Source organism: Dermochelys coriacea, chromosome 6 (genome assembly GCF_009764565.3).
Source record: "Dermochelys coriacea isolate rDerCor1 chromosome 6, rDerCor1.pri.v4, whole genome shotgun sequence".
Taxonomy (NCBI): Eukaryota; Metazoa; Chordata; order Testudines; family Dermochelyidae; genus Dermochelys; species Dermochelys coriacea.
This window is the reverse complement of record NC_050073.1, coordinates 103,108,398-103,130,138: the sequence shown is the minus strand read 5'-3', so window position 1 is coordinate 103,130,138 and position 21,741 is coordinate 103,108,398. Positions and strand designations below refer to the sequence as shown.

The following is a 21,741-nucleotide window of genomic DNA, read 5'->3' as shown; positions in this document are numbered from 1 at the left end:
CAGCTTCTAAATTTTTGTCATCTAATCAGAAAGCATAACAGAATGCTGGAGAGTGCTTACACTACCTGCCTGGAGGACAGTAGGTTATATAAGGGCGGGGGTGAGGGGAAGGCTCACATTTTCAAAAGTGATTAGTTATTCCACGTGCCTCCATTTCCGATTTTCAGAGGGCAGGTGCTCAGCACTTCCGAAAAATCAAGAACCTGTAAGGTATCACAAGCTGAGTGTACAAAATGAGAAGTACCTCAGATTTACTAGTCACTGGTGAAAATGTAGGCAAATGCTTTTATGGTGAGGCGGCTCAAATCAGACTGCCACTGCCAATGCCTAGGATTTCATGACCCTATCCTGGTTCCCCAGCCTGAAAGGGTCCCAGGCTGTGTGGGTGAAAGAGTGGGAGGGTGATAGAAACAGATTGAGGTTACAGGAGTTTGAGAGGTTTCAGAATAGCAGCCGTGTTAGTCTGTATTCGCAAAAAGAAAAGGAGTACTTGTGGCACCTTAGAGACTAACAAATTTATTAGAGCATAAGCTTTCGTGAGCTACAGCTCACTTCAGGATGCATCCGATGAAGTGAGCTGTAGCTCACGAAAGCTTATGCTCTAATAAATTTGTTAGTCTCTAAGGTGCCACAAGTACTCCTTTTCTTTTTAGGAGTTTGAGAGATGATCTTATTATATGGGGGAGTGGCCAAAATAAGAGGGAATCATAAAAAGGCTCTTGATTAGATACACTCAGGGCTAGTGTTTGTTATCAGGTCATTCCCTCAGTTGCCTTTTTGTTGGGAAAACAAGCAAATGGGAACAGTTTCTACTTTGTGATGGCTTTAAAAAGCAACTGCTAGTTTAAAAATCAGCTTTACTGTGCTCAGATATTAGAAAGTTCCCTACCTATGATACTAAAAGCAGCTCACATCATTGAAATGAAACAAATTTTTAAAATTTAATTTAATTCGCCCACTTATTTTTGTCTGTTTACTTTTTGCAATTCACTCAGCTTAGGTACTGAAACTAGACTGGCCTGAGTCTTGTTAGTCGCACTTCCAAGGTCCTATGCACAATCAGAATGCCGAATGTTTCAATGGAAACACAGCAGAGGAGCGTTAGGGTGTAGTGAAATTTGTAAAAAAAGGAATAAGTACTTCGGTCTTAATACACACCCAAGTCCTGCTGTTCTCCACATTGTAGAGACTGATGTTCCTGCCCTAAGAGAGGCATACACATCTGAGACATGTAAATGAGGTGACCATGTGGCTCACTGTTCTGCAAGTGCTGAGAGAGACTATAGACACTGTATGGAGGGGAAATCACCACTGACTTCAAAAACAGCATGGAGTCACTTTACTAAAACCTCATTAATGGACGAGCACAGTGGGACATGTGCATACCCTTCCCCATATCGTACCCATTGTACGATAAACAGCCTGGCTGAACAGCTACCCTAAGTCATTTGAGCTGAGGATTCTATCCTTAAGCCCTGTAATATATTCATAAGGGGAAAAATCCCTTCTGTATGGATTTAACTCCATGGTTCATAATTTGGTCTGTAGGTTTTATTAAACTGTAGTTTTTCCCCTTATCAAAACTAAACTGCAGGCGTCACATATCTGACAGGAGCCATGATTCACTTTTATTAATTGTGCATTTTTCACATTAGTGAAAATACAGACACACCTTGAAACAATAATTTTCATTACTATCAGATACCAAAAGGCTTTACAGCTGCCAAGTTGATCAGCATAGATTATTAATTATGATACAGCTGGCACAGTTCAGTTTAATCAGAAAAGAACATCATGGAGTCCAAGAAGTAGGGTATATAATACAATTTATCTTTGGCTTGTAGTGATAGGGATAACAATGATTTGCAAATTGCTTCAGCTACAAATACACAATTAAAAGGAGATAAATATAAAAAGATATGCCAGATTTTCAACTAACAGCCAAAAGTGCAAGTCTTAATCTTAGTAGTTAGTTGTAAACTCATGAGTTAATTCTCTCCTTGATGTGCATGTTTAAGTCCCATTAAAAATTAAAGGGGTTACAAGTCCCATTAAAATTAAAGGGGGTTACACATGCTCATCAAAGAAGAAGTAGACCCCCCACGGGGTGTATATTCTTCAAATAATAAGGATTTGGTAATTGCTATATTATGTGTTCATTAATTTTCAGTTTATCTTGTAAATATGCCTCCTTTGTGATCTTAGGTCCAACTATATAGAATAATTTGTGGCACAGTGTCTAGAGAGCATTAGTTTATGATGCAGATTGACAGTGCCCTAATTCATAAACTCTATAACAGAGCACACCAAAACAAGCGGATCTTACAGTTTGCAGATCTTTGGCCCAATCCTGCTCTCCCTAGGCATGACCCAAGGCCCTCTGAAACCACCCACTGGCCTTAGCAGCCAGCTTTGGCCAGGCCCTTTATTCTCATAAACAGTCTCCTTGGGATTGATTTTCAGATGTAAGCAGAGATTTTTCAATGTCTCAGTTTTCCAGTTCCTTACTTGAGACATCTTAAAGGAGCTTGATTTTCAGAGGGCAGGTGCTCCACAGTTTGTGGAAACCAGACCTCTTTATGGTGTCTCTAGTTAGGCACCCAAAATCGAGGCACTTAAAGTTATTAGTCGCCTTTGAAAATGTGGGCCACAGACTGTGATGATAGTTGTTTTCAGAAGCAAGGTGAACAGAATCTTGCCCCTTACTTAAAACAATTGTCATCCCAAACCACAAAGAGCAACCTTCACTGAATTTATTACAGCATAATGAGCATAGTCTTTCTAGAATGGGATCTGTCTTAGATATTTATATGGCCTCTGTCACCATAGTATCTGAGCACCTCACAATCTTTAATGTATTCATCCCGATAACACCCCTGGGAGTAGGAAAACATTATTAATCCCAATTAACAGATGGAGAAATGAAGCACAGAAAGGCTAAGTCTCTTGCCCAAGGTCAAACAGGAGGTCTGGTGGGGGAGCAGGGAACTGAACTGGGGTCTCTCAAGTCCCAAGCTAATGCCCTAACCACTGGACCATCCTTCCTCTCTGTACATGTTATTTTGATACCCAAATAGGTGCAGCTATTCTTCAAGCCAGGTCTTATGAGTTTTCACATTATTAATAGTACTAATCATTAATAATAAGCTCTTCTTATATGCTTATTTAGTCATTGATTGTTTATATTATAATTACCTCAACTTGTCACAAAGCACCCATTGAAAGATCCAGATTCTGCCCCTCTTACTGACAATGAGTAGTACCTTACTACACAAGTAACCCCACTGATCTCAATCACACAGTGATGAACTACTCAATATGAGTAAAGGACTGAGAAATCAGTCTGAGAGGAACATAAGAATGGCCCTACTGGGTCAGACCAAAGGTCCATCTAGCCCAGTATCCTGTCTTCCAACAGTGGCCAATGCCAGGTGCCTCAGAGGGAATGAACAGAACTGGTAATCATCAAGTGATCCATGCCCTGTCACAAATTCCCAGCTTCTGGCAAACAGAAGCTAGGGACACCATCTCTGCCCATCCTGGCTAATAGCCATTAGTGGACCTATTCTCCATGAATTTATCTAGTTCTTTTTTGAACCCTGTTATAGTCTTGGCCTTCACAACAGCCTCTGGCAAGGAGTTCCACAGGTTGACTGTGCATTGTTTGAAAAAATACTTCCTTCTGTTTGTTTTAAACCTGCTGCCTATTAATTTCATTTGGTGACCCCTCGTTCTTGTGTTATGAGGAGTAAATAACACTTCTTTATTTACTTTCTCCACCCCAGTCATGATTATGTTAGCAACAAGAAGAAAGTCAAGGAAAGTGTGGGCCCCTTACTGAATGAGGGAGGCAACCTAGTGACAGAGGATGTGGAAAAAACTAATGTACTCAATGCTTTTTTTTGCCTCTGTCTTAATGAACAAGGTCAGCTCCCAGACTGCTGCACTGGGCAGCACAGCATGGGGAGGAGGTGACCAGCCCTCTGTGAAGAAAGAAGTGGTTCAGGACTATTTAGAAAAGCTGGACGAGCACAAGTCCATGGGGCCGGATGCACTACATCTGAGAGTGCTAAAGGAGTTGGCGGATGTGATTGCAGAGCCATTGGCCATTATCTTTGAAAACTCATGGTGATCAGAGGCAACTGGAAAAAGGCTAATATAGTGCCCATCTTTAAAGAAGGGAAAAAGGAGGATCCTGGGAACTACAGGCTAGTCAGCCTCACCTCAGTCCCTGGAAAAATCATGGAGCAGGTCCTCAAGGAATCAATTCTGAAGCAATTAGAGGAGAGGAAAGTAATCAGGAACAGTCAGCATGGATTCACCAAGGACAAGTCATGCCTGACTAATCTAATTGCCTTCTATGATGAGATAACTGGCTCTGTGGATGAGGGGAAAGCAGTGGATGTGTTGTTCCTTGACTTTAGCAAACCTTTTGACACGGTCTCCCACAGTATTCTTGCCAGTAAGTTAAAGAAGTATAGGCTGGATGAATGGACGATAAGGTGGATAGAAAGTTGGCTAGATTGTCAGGCTCAACAGGTAGTGATCAATGGCTCCATGTCTAGTTGGCAGCTGGTATCAAGTGGAGTGCTCCAAGGGTCGGTCCTCGGACCAGTTTTGTTCAATATCTTCATTAATGATCTGGAGGATGATGTGGATTGCACTCTCAGCAAGTTTGCAGATGACACGAAACTGGGAGATACGCTGGAGGGTAGGGATAGGATACAGAGGGACCTAGATGAATTAGAAGATTGGGCCAAAAGAAATCTGATGAGGTTCAACAAGGACAAGTGAAGAGTCCTGCACTTAGTATGGAAGAATCCTATGCACCGCTACAGACTAGGGACTAAATGGCTTGGCAGCAGTTCTGCAGAAAAGGACCTAGGGGTTACAGTGGACAAGAAGCTGGATATGAGTCAACAGTGTGCCCTTGTTGCCAAGAAGACCAATGATATTTTGGGATGTATAAGTAGGGACATTGCCAGCAGATCGAGGTACGTGATCATTCCCCTCTATTCGACATTGGTGAGGCCTCATCTGGAGTACTGTGTCCAGTTTTGGGCCCCACACTACAAGAAGGATGTGGAAAAATTGGAAAATGTCCAGCGGAGGGCAACAAAAATGATTAAGGGACTGGAACACATGATTTATGAGGAGAGACTGAGGGAACTGGGATTGTTTAGTCTGCAGAAGAGAAGAATGAGGGGGGATTTGATAGCTGCTTTCAACTACCTGAAAGGGGGTTCCAAAGAGGATGGATCTAGACTGTTCTCAGTGGTAGCGGATGACAGAACAAGGAGTAATGGTCTCAAGTTGTAGTGGGTGAGGTTTAGGTTGGATATTAGGAAAAACTTTTTCACTAGGAGGATGGTGAAACACTGGAATGTGTTACCTAGGGAGGAGGTGGAATCTCCTTTCTTAGAAGTTTTTAAGATCAGGCTCGACAAAGCCCTGGCTGGGATGATTTAGTTGGGGGTTGGTCCTGCTTTGAGCAGGGGGTTGGTCTAGATGATCCAGGTCCCTTCCAATCCTGATATTCTATGATTCTATGATTTTATAGATCTCTATCGTCTTAGTCATCTTTTTTCCAAGCTGAAAAGTCCCAGTCCTATTAATCTCTCCTCATACTGCAGACACTCCATACCCCTAATCATTTTTGTTGACCTTTACTGAACCTTTTCCAAATCCAATATATCTTTTTTGAGATTGGGCAACCACATCTGCATGCAGTATTCAAGGTGTGGGCATACCATGGATTTATATAGAGGCAATACGATATTTTATGTCTTATTATCTATCTCTTTCTTAATGATTCCCAACATTCTGATAACGTTTTTGACTGCCGCTGCACATTGAGTGGATGTTTTCAGAGAACTGTGCACAATGACTGCAAGATCTCTTTCTTGAGTGGTAACAACTAATTTAGCCCCCATCATTTTATATGTGTAGTTGGGATTATGCTTTCCAATGTGCATTACTTTGCATTTATCAACACTGAATTTGATCTGCTATTTTGTTGCCCAGTCATCCAGTTTTGAGAGATTCTTTTGTAGGTCTTTGCAGTCGGCTTGGGACTTAACTATCTTGAGTAGTTTTGTATCATCTGCACATTTTGCCACCTCACTCTTTACCTCTTTTTCCAGATCATTTATGAATATGTTGAATAGGACTGGGCCCAGTACAGACCCCTGGGGGACACCACTGTTTACCTCTCTCCATTCTGAAAACTAACCATTTATTCCTACCCTTTGTTTCCTATCTTTTAACCAGTTACCAATCCATGAGAGGACCTTCCCTCTTATCTCATGACAGCTTATTTTCCTTAAGAGGGACCTTGTCAAAGGCTTTCTGAAAATCTAAATATACTATATCCACTGGATCCCCCTTGACCACATGTTTGTTAACCCCCTCAAAGAATACTAGTAGATTGGTGAGGCATGATTTTCCTTTACAAAAACCATGTTGACTATTCCCCAACAAATTATGTTCATCTATGTGTCTGACAATTTTGTTCTTTACTATAGTTTCAACCAGTTTGCCTGGTACTGAAGTCAGGCTTACCAGCCTGTAATTGCTGGGGTCACCTCTGGAGCCCTTTTTAAAAATTGGTGTCACATTAGCTATCCTCCACTCATTTGGTACAGAAGCTGATTTAAATGATAGGTTACAGACTACAGTTAGTAGTCCTGCAATTTCACATTTGAGTTCTTTCAGAACTCTTGGGTGAATACCATCTGTCCCGGTGACTTATTAACCTTTAGTTTATCAATTTGTTCCAAAACCTCCTTTAATGAAACCTCAATATGGGACAGTTCCTCAGATTTGTCACCTAAAAGAATGGCTCAGGTTTGGGAATCTTCCTCACATCCTCAACCATGAAGACCGATGCAAAGAATTCATTTAGTTTCTCCACAATGGGCTTATCATCCTTAAGTTCTCCTTTAGCATCTCAATCATCCAGTGGCCCCATTGGTCCTAGAGAATCAATCCCTATAATTAAAATAAGACAGTAACATTTATTGGCAAAATTATATTGTGTGCCTTGGGATTCAGAAGGGAGGGAATCTCCACAATGAATCCCTCAAGGAGATACCCCCTCATTGTCCTGTTAGGAGAAGGGGTTTGCCTCCCTTGAAAAAAGGCCATGGGGCAGCCATTGAATCAAGCTCCATGGAGTGGTCAGTGACACACCTGCTCATCTACTCCCCTCATCCAACATGGACCCTGGACCTGTAGTGTGTTCTTCTCTGGGTCTGGGTGGTTGGGGGACCGTCCCATTGAAGAGGTCCCATTCTACATGGGAAGGTGAAGATCCTCCATGTGCAGATCTCAAGGGGATCTAAGTTAGATAACTCTAAAAATTAACTAAATGACTGTATGGACGTCCATAAAAGTGCATTACAAAGCAAGTGCTCCTTATTAGCCAGTAGTACCCAAACAGATTCCTATAGCTCTATCTGACTTCATGAAGAAACTGCTGGTTCAGTTAAGGAGCAAGTGGGTTCATGAGAAGTATATTTGCCTTGTGTTGAGCCATCATCCTGGTCAAAGAAATTCAAGCCTCCTTTAGCAGGCCTTGTCAGGGACAGGGAGAAGGAACTGTATCATTTGGTATAGAAAGAGGCAATTACCATTTTATTTAATGTCTTTCATCCACTGCATCATAAAAAAAAATCCTATTCATTGCAAAACAAGAAGAAGAAGCAAGGATTATGCTTCCAGGGAAGGGTCAAAGGTTAATGACAGATTTTACAGATTTGCTTACAAAAGAAGTGTCAGAAGAGTTCAATGTAAAGGATGCACTTTAGCTGTTACAGAATTTGGTTTTCAACAAAACTTGAATGCAAAGTTGCGTTCAAGGAGCTTAATGGTTCAGGGACTGATAATGGGAACTGGTAAGAAGTTTCATTTGTGACCCAAAATATTTGCTTTTTGAGAATTTTCAGAAGAATTTTTGGGGGGAGGAGGAGGATTGTTTTCAGTTTTTGGTTCTTGTCCTTTTGTTCCTTTTTCCATTTTGGCAGTAAAAAGGAGAGAGAGGTAAATAGGAAATAAAACTGAAAATTAAAAAACAAACATAATAATTTTGTGGAAAAAAGAAAATTTTGAAAAGCTAAAAATATTTCGTGTAGATTTTCATTTAAAAACAAAAGCCATTTTCACTGAAAAAAGTGTTTTAAACAAAAAGTTGTAATCAGCTTCCATAACAAGTAAGAGCCTTTCACACAGGGGTCACTGTTTTGAACAAGGTTTCTAGGAGAGACTGCTGAATTGGAATTAATTTGCAAACTGGATACAATTAACTTAGGCTTGAATAGAGACTGGGAATGGATGAGTCATTACACAAAGTAAAACTATTTCCCCATGGTATTTCTCCCTCCCACCCCACCCCCCACTGTTCCTCTGATATTCTTGTTAACTGCTGGAATTAGCCTACCTGCTTGTCACCATGAAAGGTTTTCCTCCTTCCCCCCCCTGCTGTTGGTGATGGCTTATCTTAAGTGATCACTCTCCTTACAGTGTGTATGATAAACCCATTGTTTCATGTTCTCTGTGTGTGTGTATATAAATCTCTCCTCTGTTTTTTCCACCAAATGCATCCGATGAAGTGAGCTGTAGCTCACGAAAGCTTATGCTCTAATAAATTTGTTAGTCTCTAAGGTGCCACAAGTACTCCTTTTCTTTTCACAATCCACAGCTATCTTATGACAGCTGACTAGCATGTGTGAAATGAGTTGTTGGTCTTAATCTAATTCAGACTAGGCCAAAGTGCACATGATGAAACTGGTGCTAATTAACACCTTCATTCCCCATCCTCAAGAAAGGCCCAGATGAGTGCAGTAATTGTTCTATAGGTGACCTATAGATGCTCTATTCAGAGGAGGATTGAGATACATAGTAAAGGAAGTGTTAGGAAGCTTAAACTGCTGCTATGGGTCCTGTATTTATTCTGTTACTCAGTGATTCACTGAGCAGCTCATCTGCTATGAGGTGAATTTCACTCGGGGTAAACAGAGAGCTTCAGTTACCAGTCCTATCAATCTGAGATATTTAATCACCAAGTACATCATAATTTTAAAAAAATAAATTACAATTTTATAATTCCAATATGGGGAGCAGTTTGCAGGCTGATTATTTAGTTGCAGAGTCGGCATAAGCACATCTCAATAAAATATGTTTTCAGCTCCCAAAAGCGACAGTTAGACAATTCTGACACCAACATATTCCCTTTATCTGAATTTACGATATCTCTCTGCAGAAAAGTTCTTCAGGTACATTATATGCTGGTGAAACTGAATGTAGGTCAATGATATGCATACTGCCTTTTTAAACAAAAATCTTTCTGCAAAAATTGCATGATTTCCTGTTATGATTGTGGCCTTCACATACAGTATCATACTGTCATTCTTTTTTTTAAAAAAATGCTCTTTTCGGTGTGTAAAAAATCTCCCATTATACTCAAAATGCACAAACACACACAAAGTTCAAATATGAATAATATATATGAATAATATTTACTTTTAATGTACTTTTACTGTTTCTAGTGCCTAACATCATGCACCACAGCCTTGTCAAGACACCTGCTCTTGAGCAGCAAGAGATGTTAGCAGCAGAGCTTAGACTAAATCTTATTCCTAGCTCCTCCCACCTCACTTGCCCCTTACTCGTTTTCTGTTTGTTGGTGGTATGTATTTTGTTTTCAGACAATGGTGGCATAAATTTTGATGAACTTGAAGAGTCTTCAGATTTGTTTTTCTGATACATGACATCTGTCATATTATCTTCCTTTTAACTCATATGTGCTTTTATTTCAACTAGACTGCCTAGCATAAGCTATTTGAGGTAGGGAGTGTGCTTTAATGTGTGTTTGCACTGAACCCATTCTGTTTGGGACCCCAGTACACTACTGCAATACAAAAATAATAATAATTTTATTTATATTTGCTTAGAGTCAATCATCCTAGATTCTGATATGATTGTTCTTCCTGCAGCGAAGACCATAGAACCATAGAACTGCAAACAAGTCAAATCATACCTAAAAGTGGTGAATATGGTTGGGGGAATTTTTCAATCAAGGAGCTTTTTGGTGAAAAAATACAGTTTAGGTGGCCTGAAAATATTTAGCAAATTTGTGCTCATTTCACCAATTTGTTTTTGTCAACAACGGGGAAAAAATCTGAGAAAATCAAAACATTTTGGTTTGACATTTTCAAAATGAAATGTTTCAATTCCAAATGACTTTTCCTTTTGGAATTTCTTTTAACTTTATTTTTAAAAAAATTGAAACTCCAAAAATGCTCAAAACTGAAATTAATGTTTTGTTTGTCCTAAGACAACATTTTTCTAATTTACCAACAAGTCTAAATATTTCATTTTTAGTTCAATCAGAAACAATTTTTTTCCTGATTTTTGGAATTGTCAGCGAACCCCAAAATCCAGTATTTACCCAGCTCTAATGGTGACTTAAATGTGTGTGTCATCAACAAAAGATGTGAAATATGTTCTCTAACCTATCTCTGAGGTGCTTTAACACAATCTGTTGAACTGAGACCAGTGATATCGTTCAAGCTGAATTCCCTTGATACAAATGACAGGGGGCTCCCATGACAGTGTTTTCCGGGGGGGGGCCTTCAGACCCCTGATTTATTAACCTTCCAGCACAAGTCTAGAATTATGGCCCCAATTCAAAAGAAAAATCCCTATTCAGATTAACACTTAAGCACATGCTTAAGCACAAAGTCAAGTCTATGTGTTAAGCTCATGCTTAAATTTAAACACGTTTAGTGCTTTCTCATGCTTAACTGCTTTCTGAACTGGGGCAGTAAAGCGGTTAGAGGCTTATAGGAGAGGGGTGCCTATTAAAGATGCTTTGGCTTAGACTTTATGTTTTATGATATGATGTGGTTAAGCAAAGTGTTTTGGTTTTTGTGCAAGAGCATTTCCAATGGAAATTAACAATAGAAAATTTGATGTTGTGAAATACTGTATTTATCAACTTTAGATCTGCTAGTGGCTTGTTGTTAAAATGTGGGTGATTCCCAGGGTTGCGGATACATGCATTAGAAATAAAAAAATAAAATAAAATAGATATGGGACACCTGTTGCCTGATCTATTGATTGTATATTGATTATATTACTAATTTAGTTTCCCCAATTAACTCTCTGAAATGTGGTAAGTTCTTGTCCCAAGATCAGGCCCAGTATTATCAGATTTACTGATAATAAAATAATAAAAATAACAACAATTAATTTACTGTACAGTTGGGAGCCCCCATGTGCACAGTGGCAACACTCATGCTATATTTATAACAAAATCACTAACACTCCAAGCCAGAAAGATAGAGATAATACAAAATGAGCAGAGCATCCATATACTTACACCATCCCTTGCAAAACAACCTGAACTGTTAGTTATCATCTTCTTCAGCTTCCCCCTCACCATCGTCACCATCACCAGTGGTCATCATACTGGCCTCTTCCAAGGGCTACATATCTCCCTCTCAAAGCACACAGCTGGAGTAAAACTTTTATAAGATGTCATGCTGATACCACTATGCCTAATGCATATTCAGTGGGAGTTTCAGCCCTTTTTCCTTATTTGTAGTTCCTCACCCTACTAATGTTGAAGTACAGTACCTTTCTCCCAGGAGCTATTAAACCTTTTACCTCAAGTTTATTAGCCTATATGTGAATTAGTGACCGTGGCATTCTTGTGGTCGAACATCAGCTGATGTCCCTAACTAAAAATATTTCAAGCTGGTATAAATTAGCATCTTGAGATTACCTACCTGCAGTTTAGTCATTACAAATTTCTGTCTTATGATATCTTATGATCTAGGGTTTCTCTTGGTTAGTCCTACTTATGAGAAGGGTTTGGGGCCTTATGCCTTAATTAGTTTGGTTAAGCTCTTGTCTTCCAGGCCGTGAGGCTTTGTAAACTCATTTCATTACTGCTTTAACTTATACCTACATAAGAACATAAGAATGGCCATACCAGGTCAGGCCCATGGTCCATCTAGCTCAGTATCCTGTCTTCCGACAGTGGCCAATGCCAGGTGTTTCAAAAAGAATGAACAGAACAGGCACTCATCAAGTGATCCATCCCCTGTCATCTACTCCTAGCCTCTGGCAATCAGAGGCTAGGGACACTCAGAGCATGGGGTCGCTTCCATGACCATCGTGGCTAATAGCTATTGATGGACCTATCCTCCATGGCAAATGTCTATACCTATAGGCTACATACCTTGGTGATATTTACAGAAAAGAAAAGAAAAGAAAAGAAAAGAAAAGAAAAGAGAAGAAAAGAAAAGCTAGTGTATCACCAGCACACTGATACTGATACTGATACACCAGCTATTGTATATTTCTGTAATGCAAGATGGGTTGATCAACCTTGCCAACTGGATTGTCAGAGATATTTCATCCTCACCCTTGAGAAAATAGAAGTTTTGTTGCTGGGTTAGGACCACCAATAGGAGAAGGCCTCTGATTTCCCCTGCATATTGAGAAAATGTGCTCAGGAGTTTGTGAGTCCAGTGAAATTTTGGCATCATTTTTGACAAAAGCTTTGGCATGGAAAACCAAGTGTCAAGCATGGGATGAAATCCTGGTCCCATTGAAGTCTATGAGCATTTTGCCTTGAATTGGGCCAGGATTTTACTCCTGGTATCAAAGTGGCCCCTTTTTGCTCCACTTAGGGTACTGGAACCATTTTTATAGTCGGGATGCTGAGAGCCATTGAGCCAAACTGTAAGCCCTGTATATAATAGAAACCACTTCAAGCCCTTTCCCTCCCCCCCCCCCCCGCAGCCCTAGTTCCATCACCTCTGCAGTTAGGCCTTCAGCATAGGCTACTTCTGGCTACAACTACTGGCTATAACTGAGCCCCTGTACCTTGTCCTGATGGAGATCAGTATTCCCACATGACCTACTTTTTCTGCGAGCCCTGCCACTGTGTTTCAGATCTGCATGGAATCACAACTTTTCCATGTTGGGCTACAAGTGTATAACTAACTCCACCTCCACTTTAGCAACTTCACCTTAACATCCATTCCTATCCCCTCACCCCCTTCTTATATGCTGCCCTCATCATCATGGTACCTGGGCACCCAACAAAATTACCATCACCCCATTATAAATACACATTTACTGGGTTTGTAACTCACTACTGTGTGATTTGGGGCAAGTCACTTCAGTTTTCTGTGTCTTGTTTTCCCCCTTCCGTCAAATGGGGATAATGATAGTTATTTCCTTTGTAAAACACTTTGAGATCTCTAGATTTAAAAGTGCTGTTTAAGAACTATTATTTTTATTTTATTGGCCTGCATGTGGCCTAATTGCCCCTCCCTATCTTTTCCCCTATATACACACATTAAAAAATATTTTTATTATAAATGAATTTTTTCTCTTATTAAGATAATCATTGGCCCTGTTTTAATTATCTTCCCCAATCTCATGTTTTCTCTCTTTTAATAACCTTGTTTACTTGCTTTGAATTCTAGTATGGCATTTGTTTATTTAAATTGTGTTCTTAGTATATTTAAGTTGCTTTAATTATGCTGTACATTGGCAAGGATCTCAATTAATATAATTTTATATTAATAAATGGGTTTCCTCTTACCATTAAAATATTATGGCCAACAATTACAAACGTGGATGCCTGAAGTAGGGCATCCAATTAATCCAAGCCTGAATTTCAGAGAGGGGGAAGACTGTGGGAGCTGTTTGACCACTTACTTAGCTGCCTATCTAGAGACAGAATGCCTAACTTTAGAAACCTATGTTATACATTTTTAGCCTGTGTGTATTGTTTCAGGTCTTTTATAGTTTGTGGGCCAGACCTCTAGATATGTCAGAGCAGCAGGAGGGGAGGATAGTTGGCTTCATGCCATCTTTCCATCATTCTTGAGCCTGAGGGCTGATGGGGGCTGAATATAAGTTGGAGCAGCCTCAGGGCAGCACTCAAGCAGCCACTGTGCCAGCCAGAGATCACCGGAGCTCCTCATAATTCAGCCCTGCCACTGACACACTCTGAATCATCCCCTTTGGGGTACTGGGAAAAGGAGAATGGGAGGAGGTGCTCTTATTACATCCGGAGTTTTCACAGTTTCTAATGTGAGCTCTTCATTCCTTGGAAAGAAGTGACAGACATTTACACAAAAGGAGAAAACAGTAGTGTCAGAGGTGGTTAATCTTTGCTCTCTTTATCTCGATACCTGCATCTCTGAAATACTTAGGGGTGCTGTCTTGCCTTGATGTGTGGGGATTTGCAGACACAGCTCCATAAACGTTAGTGGGAATTGGGTGCATAGATCATACTATATCATGATGAGAATATCTGGTAATAAATCTTTTAATATGCATGTAACATTCACTGGATAACTTGAAACATTTTTAAATCCAAATAAAAATTGAGTTTGATACTAGAAGAGAAGTTACCCCCAGAGATGGATAAGTGGAATTTGTCTCCATATAGTGAGACCCTGTTTGATTTCATATGTACTTAGAATGATCTTTCTTTATCTTTATTGATTACTCGGAGAGCAATACAATTAAAGGGAGCTGAATGCTTTAAGGGTTTTTTTCTCTGACAATGTGTCAAAGGAAAACTTCAAAACAGGTGTCATTGTTATAGGACACCTCAAGAAACAAGCTTTTCCAGAAAAACCTCTCTGTTGGCAATTTTGGGGATGCAAGACAGAAAGGGAGCATGTGTATGTTTGTGTGTGTTCGTGTTAATTAGTGATGTGAAAATACAGGAATATACTCTGTCCTCTTTTCTTGCACTCACACATATAAAAGAAATGCCCATCATTCATTAGTTAATGATCTACTCTATTCCTTCCCTCGACACACACACACCCCCTTCTCAGACAGGAGCCTTCTAATATAGTACACCCCTCAATCAGCACAGTTTATGCCAGGATTAGGAATACAAGGAAATAGAAAAGGCATTTAGAAACCATAGGAAAACAATCCTTTTGGTGTTTGAACCTCAATGTTATTCAAATAGATGCAATTGCTGCTGGCTTGGGGGGACTGCAGGAAATATGCCAAGGAAGAGAGACAAGGGGAGGCCATCAACATGAGAGAGTGAGAAAAAGACAGAAAATGCTTTTTGTTTGCAGTCGTGGCTGGTTGACTTGATTTGAAAATAACAGGTCCCCTTTCTCTCTCCCCAGCCCCCCTACTCACTGTATGTAAAGTGATTGACACTCACTGGAGATGGATTTTAAGTATGTATCTCCCTTATTACTATTGTGTATGTTTACATAAAACACTTCCAGCTCCAAGAGTTTTGTTCCTCATTTACTTACTACCCAGTTGCAACCCTCCTCTTGCTTTCTGCCTGCCATCAAGTTCCTCCACCTTTTGTCGAATTCTTCACACATTAGGGTAGAGAGAGGAGGACATTCTGAAAATTCACATTTTTAAACAGAAATAAGCTCGACTCAGCCTCCCTTCAGCAGGGTTTTTTGCTTGGTGCAGTCAGGGCATTGACACATTTTGCCGGTGCTTGTTACATTTGCTTTCTTCCAAAGGGAGGAAGGATGGTATTCTCAACCGATAATGACTACAAAAGTAGTGAGCAGAGACTACTGCTTACTATGCAAGAGGTGCTCAATTGTTGTTATCTCATCCTTCTGCCTACCCGCCATTTGTTGATGTGTTTCATCCACCTGTTGTATAATGCCATAAAGCCAAATTATGAGCTCTCTGAGGCAGGAACGACATATTCCTTAATTTTTCATGCAATGCCTAGCACAGTAGGGCTCTGATCATTGACAGGGCCCTCTAGGCCACTACTGTAATACGAATAAATAATAATTGTGGTTAAGGCACAGGACAGGTTCTACTCTCAGCTGTGCCACAGATCTACTGGGAGACCTGAGGCTTTTCTTGCACCCAAATGTGCCTCAGTTTCTGATGTGTAAAATGCAGATAATAATAGTGAATTAATTTACAGAGGTATTCTGAGGTTAAACTCATGAATACTTGTGAAGAGTTTGATATGCTGAAAAGGAAAGGTGCTATATAAATGCAAACTGTTATTTATTAATAAGAATTTTGTTATTATACATATACTACATATAATATGCATGTGTATTGCCAGAAACCAGTTTACTGAACATTAATAACTATATATCTATAGTAGCTTTGTTATTTTGCAGTTGTACCTTCTCCACGATCCAAATTAACACTGTATTAATACTATGGCACAGCTACATATTGTAGGGTTGACAAAAACTCTTTGCTTTTATAGATACACACTGAATTCATACTGCACATAAATTTGCATCCAGTTCCAATACTTGGTCATTCTAAGTGCCATCAGCCCAAGTTGTACTGAGGGATAACTACTCTGATATGCACACAAGTGAAATGAATGCACAAGCCTTATAAATGGCTGTTCAAGACTTTTTGCCTTTATTTTTTCAGTTCCTGTTTTAAATTATTGTTAATAGTTACAGACTTGTGCAGCTTTCCAGTTGGAACATTCCTTTGGATGCAGTCACATACTCATGGGAATTTGACGGATGCCTGAAGAGCCAGCTATAATGTTCTGTAGTTAAATCAAAGGCGGTGCAATCTGGGAAGGGGCAAGTGTTAGGAACGGTAAGGGATAGGAGAGTAAAGATAGCAGTGTAAAGTTAATTTTAACCTATTCCACCTAGCTGTGTGAGTCTGTCCCTTTCAGGACAGCACTTTAAAGAAGGTCCACACATGCCCATATGCACATCACTGTAAGGGTAAAATCCTGGCCCCACCGAAATCAATGGGAGTTTTTCCACTGAGTTCAGTGGAGACAGGATTACACCCTAAATATTGGAGGCTACATCCACACTGTGAGCTAGGGAAATGATTCACAGACATACTCACACTAGCTCTCATCTAAGCGAGCATGCTAAAATACTAGCGTAGCCATGGTAGCACAGGCAACAGTAGTGACAGCACCTGCAAGCAGGCCACATATGTATGTACCCATGGGGTTCAGGCGGGTTTGTACTTGAGGCTGTGAGCACAGTGCTGCCACTGCAGCTACACTGAGATCTCACACAAGTATGTCTACGTGAGCTGGGGGTCACACTGCTAGCTCATAGCATAGACATGGCCCAAGTGCCCCACAGAAGTAAATTAGGGAGGAAGTGGAGAATGGCAAAAGAGGTGATAGTTTGAACCTCCTTCCCGTTATCAGTTTCTGTGGCTGTGGAGGTACCATTCTAACCTCTTAAACACTTCTTGTCTTCAGAATTCTCTACAGAGGGGGTAAATGCCATGCTTGAAATCAGTATTGCAGCATGGCAGAGCTGTTGAAATTTGTTCCTAAAACAAAGTGTGAATAATTACTGTCCAGAAGATTGGTGTTAGAGTTTAACTGCATCATCAGTACAGACTTTGAATGACCCGGCTATTCAATATACTGAGCCCATGTTCCTCTGCCATTTTGGCTTTGCAAATCCTTTCTTTGGGGGGGAAAAATGTGTCCTTCTACTTCTGAGGCAGCTTTGAAATATATATACGAGATTTCGTTCAACCTACACCCCAATTGCATAAGCCCTTTGGGGTTACCAGGATTGAATTAAGACAGAATCTTTGGGATCCAGGCCAAAAGTTGAGAGTCCTGACACAGAAATGAAGGGAAAGTCAGAGGGCTCAGAGAAGACAGTCATGAGATCTTAAGGGAAAGAATTGGGCAAAGAAGTGAGAGGAAGAGTCCATTTGAGAGCTGGGGAAGAAAGACTATGTAGTCTAATGGCAAGTGGGTGGCTACAATGAAAAGTTTATGCAGAAACTTTATTTTTAAAGTTCTCCTGAAGTTTTTATGGCTAAGACCCTATTTCACCTTAACCCACCCATGGGGATAAAGGCTCAGCTGGATGTATCTCAATCCATCGCCTTTCTCTCCCCTTGTCAGCATGTTCTCTTCCTCCTGTACATTTCCACCAGGGTTAAAAATTCTGACTCTTCCTCCCTTTCCCAACTGACTGCGCCCTTTGAAAGGTGCACAGTGCCCTGACTCCCACGGAGTCGAGTTCCATTGGAACTGCTGGTAGTATATTCAGCAGCCATCTGTCATTGCAGCTGCTTGCTGAAGAAATCAACTTAATTTTTTTGTAATACTTTGGTTGGGGAAAAAAAAAAAAAAGCCCAAACAGCAACAGCAATGGCCTGGCCGTTTCGCTGACAATCCAAACACAAGGAGCCGTCCCTACCAGCAACTCAAAAGCCAAAGGCCAATGAGGAGGAAATGATAGCCTCATGGTCTGATGGGCATGAACAGAGGCATAGGTCCTGCCTGATAGGAGTAACTCCTTTGTGGTGAGAGAATGAGGCCCATGGAGCTTTTGGGTCTCAAGAAGACAAAGCATGCAACCAGTTGGTTGCCACCATAACTTAAAGGTGAGATCAGCACAGCCAAACTCTGCTTCTGTTGAAGTCAATGGCACCAGCATTTCAAAAATCCCATCACACATGTTTAATTTTATGGCAATGTCTAGAGTAAAGTGAAACATTTCGGAGCTGTAACAAAGCCAATGCAAGGGTCAGGCAATATCTAATGGAATCAGGTGTTAAAGCCAAAAGGACTTCAGCTTTGGTTTCTGCTTGTGATCTATTTAGGTCTCATGAGCCTCAACTTTTAGATGCTGCATGTCAAAGGCCAGAAAGAGAGATTAAATCAATTTCTTCATTTGTAGGTGTTGAACCGTTTTTGGGGGGTTTGGGACTTTGCTAGCAGCCACACTCTTGGCTATCCCAATGGCACTGTAGGCAACCACACCTATCTTGACAAGAGAGCAGATAGAAGTAGCATGGGCCTCCTGCTCAACATTTAAAATAGAGCTGACAGCTTTTGACAAAGCATGAGAATCCTCTGGGCCCATCACAGTGCTGGCCACTTTCTTTTCTCTGAATATTATCCTTTTTTACATTTTGTAGCTCAATAAGTTGTGAATGAGTAAGTTAGAGAGAATGCCTCTTTGCATTTTCCTCAGAGGAAGTAAAAAAGGCCTTGTAGGCAACAGGATACAAAAAGACTGTTAAATGATGGATATGATTAAAGCATTCAGAAATATTAAAATACTTACGGTGGACGAAGGGAGAGAGATCACAACATCTATTTCCAGTCAGTGCCTATTGTAGCCTATGCAGGAGATCATAGGAACCATAAATGTTGTTAAACACAACAGCATTTTCAATGCAAACATGTAACTCACCAAGGGAGGCTGTGGTACTTACAGTAGGGGAACATGAGTCCATCAAGTGGGAAAGCAGTTAAGGCAGCACAGAAAACAAATAAAATGGCCCTTTTTGCAGGGGAGCGGGGGCTGGCATTGGAGAGTGTCATCATTCCATATCAACCAAGCACTCCCCCTTGCTGACTGGTGGTGTTACAGGTGAGCCCTTACTTGATTTTGCCCTCACCCAGGGTATCAACAAGTCCAGAGTGACCATTATATGCAAGTCCAGAGTGACCACTTTTGGAGGGCCTCATTAATAGAAAAGCCAAAGCGAAATATAACTTTCACCTGTCAGCTGTGTGACCAGGTCACTCTTAGTCCAGTTGCCCCTCACCAGAGTCCAGTGCTTGTCTCTAGCCAGGCTCTTCCTCAGAGGTTCGTTCAGTTAAACTCTTGTCCATGGTGTTAAGCCTCTTGCCTCTACCAGAGTACAATCTTTCTCTGGAGCCAGAGGTCTGGGGAGGTCCATCTACTGTGACTCTTCTCCAAGGACAATGGGTGATCCTTGTCAGACGAGGCATCCAGCCAGTGTCAGGGAGACCCCCGGCTGGGACCAGGCCTTTGTGGATGCCTGCTGACTGCAGTCCTCCATCTTTTTGGCTCCCCTCTCTGTGGGCACCTCATACAGGCTCCCCATTCTGGTCAGTCTGAGAGATTACCCTCTGTGTTCTCCTGCTTAGACCTTCCTCTGACTCAGACCACTCTTGGGAATGCCTCGCCACAGGAGATTCCTGTTTCCCTTAGTAGTTCCCCTCTGACTGCCTGTGATTAAGCGTTATTAGGTCCAGGTGCTCATTTACTAATCAACCATCTGTGGCAGTAAATTACCGGTGGGGCCTTCACAATGCAATTTTGGGCAGGCTGGCCCTAACTCTCCATGAAGGGCGGGTGCCCTGTGACGTGGCAGTTTGTTTCAGTTTCTGGACAGTGCATTTGGCACCTTTGTCAGAGAAGCCTGAGGTGACAGGTTTCTGTCTCCACCCACACCACACCCACTGCATATGTGAAATTCAGGCAGACATACATATATATAATTATCCCTGGAGCCTCAGCGAGATAGAGCGTCCTTTTTTAAATGAAAAAGAAAAGAAATCTTTTCAGTCTTTCCCATCTACTGCTGGCAAAGAGAGACAGACAGACAGACAGACAGACAAACACACTGATAACACTCACTGGATGATTTTTTTTTATTAATTTCTTTTTGAGGGGGTTCACATTGAAGTTCTCAGCCTCGCAGTATGAAGGGGCTGGGAAGAAGATAGAAAGAATGTGGGGCCCATTATATCCAAAGCGTTTTCCATTTTTTTTAAGCTATACTATTTAAATAGGCAGGTAGTTCAAGCTTCTTCTTCTTCTTTTTTTTTTTTTAAACACACTATTCCACAAAAATCACCTGCCCAAACCCTGAGTGAAGCTGAAACACCGGCCTGCGTCTCATATATATGAAAAATGGTGTTGCTTTCCCCACAAAAGGAATTGGATTTGAAACAGAGACAGAAAATAAAAGGACCCTGCCCCCTTATACTGGCTTTTCAAAATCTTTTTTAAAATAAACAAATGTATGTGCTTTGAGCCTCTGTCATACAAAACCTCCAAAAGTCTCATTCACATTCACTAATAATCATCCCTCTTGGCTGTGAAACAGGCTTATACATTGTGCCCATCTAGATAGACAAAAGTCAGCTAGTCTGTCTTGGCTTGTGTTGGCTGGTTCAGCAGAGCTCCTGATTAGAGACAAAAGAGACAAGAGACTAATGCAGGCAAAGGACTTGAGCACAGGCTTAACTTTATGCACAGGAGCAGTTCGACTGACCCTTCAGTACTTTGCTGGCCAAAATGCCTGCTTTGTTCCCCTTTTCTACTTATTCAGATAAGTGAATAGTGTTATTTACACACCTACAAAAGCTGTATTTTTATTAAGAAAAATTAGTTCAACTCAGAGCTAAATAAGCAATGATATATCCCCTTATCAACCAGCATATGAGCTCAGGAAGAGAAATGCTTGGCTGCCTGACCTTATATCCATGCAAAAAGGGTAGCATCTGTGCCCCTCACTCACCAGTTGATCCTGCCATTTTCTTTGGCTACATAGACTAAAGCATTACCGAGGTTTGCAAGATCGGCAGGACTTTTGAAGCAGGTTTTCCTTTTGTGTTAGCACAGAAGCATTGCCAGCTTTACAGCTCATCTTATGTATTTTCACTGATTTGCCCTCAAAATATAGTACTCGAGTGGAATAAAAGATGATACATAGTTCACAGACAGATTTCTTGCTGCCATCTAAAATGACTCCTTTGCAGTGGACTTTTGGAAACACTCAAAGTCCACCATAGATGTCAGATGGTATGTAACACAAGCATATTCTGTGGACAGACAAGCTCAGGAGAGAAAACTCAATCAAGGATAGAAAAACAAAACATAATTCAAGGAACAAGTTGTTTGCTCCGTTTATAACATGGGTAACCAGTTGAGTTGTTAGAATTCCAGCTCCTCAACAACA

General features: G+C 40.8%; 1 long non-coding RNA gene across 1 annotated transcript in view; it reads right to left on the bottom strand.

The window, feature by feature from the left end:
* The window catches only part of LOC122460579, a 63,302-nt gene extending 43,328 nt beyond the window's left edge, over positions 1–19,974 (bottom strand). Inside the window, exon 1 of the long non-coding RNA XR_006281978.1 lies at positions 19,530–19,974. This is a non-coding gene — a long non-coding RNA (uncharacterized LOC122460579). The remainder of the gene's footprint in view (positions 1–19,529) is intronic.
* Between the last annotated feature and the right edge of the window lie 1,767 nt (positions 19,975–21,741).